We start from the raw sequence: 794 nt of genomic DNA on the forward strand, positions 1-794 counted from the left end.
GATTGATAAATATTTTATTTATAAATATAAACTTCTATTTCGTCATCACCTCTACCTTCGTCGATAATGACAACCCTCATCACTATCATTATCCTTAATTAATACTATCGTTAGTAGCAGTTTCATAGGGAGTAGCAATAGCATCAATATTGTTATTTTTACTTACTTCACATCTTCCTTTTTCCTGTCACATCATTATCCTCATCACTCTGCCTTAATTTTATATCCAGTTTAACGTTTCATTGATATAATAGTGTTATTCATCACAGATATACATGAGATTACGTAATAGACCGTGTTATAGAAAACGTGACTCTCCAGACAACGCGATATGAGCGTAAACTCATATATATTGTTAAAGTAAATAACATTTTATCTTATTCGTGTGAAATCACAAATTAACAAATTTTGTCGCCACATTAATACGAAGAAGTAAACATGAATAGATAAGTATTCTATAAACCAGTGGTTCTCATGTCCCCGTTCTCAAGTCTAATCATATTAATATACTAGTCAAGACTAGCATAATGGTCAATATGTAACAAACACTATCAATTAAAACACAAAAAAATAGGAGGTAAAACAATTTGTAAAGAGCATATATCAGCTTATATTTATGAGCTGTAAAAAAATAAATAAATAAAAAGTGGCTGAGCGAGAGACCTTGAGTCTAACCAACACGTGAACAGTATTTATTCGTTACCCAAAACCACAGGGGAAAATGACATGACAGGAGAGTCACGCTCAGTCATACACTTCGAAAAGTTATGTTTCTCTTCCGCGAAATGTAAGAA

At 31.9% G+C, this 794-nt stretch overlaps 1 protein-coding gene across 1 annotated transcript in view; it reads right to left on the reverse strand.

Annotated features, from left to right (window-relative positions):
- The window catches only part of LOC119589189, a 19,773-nt gene that overhangs the window by 17,968 nt on the left and 1,011 nt on the right, over window positions 1–794 (reverse strand). The window lies entirely within an intron of this gene.

The sequence above is a fragment of the Penaeus monodon genome, chromosome 25, assembly GCF_015228065.2.
Source record: "Penaeus monodon isolate SGIC_2016 chromosome 25, NSTDA_Pmon_1, whole genome shotgun sequence".
Classification (NCBI taxonomy): domain Eukaryota; kingdom Metazoa; phylum Arthropoda; class Malacostraca; order Decapoda; family Penaeidae; genus Penaeus; species Penaeus monodon.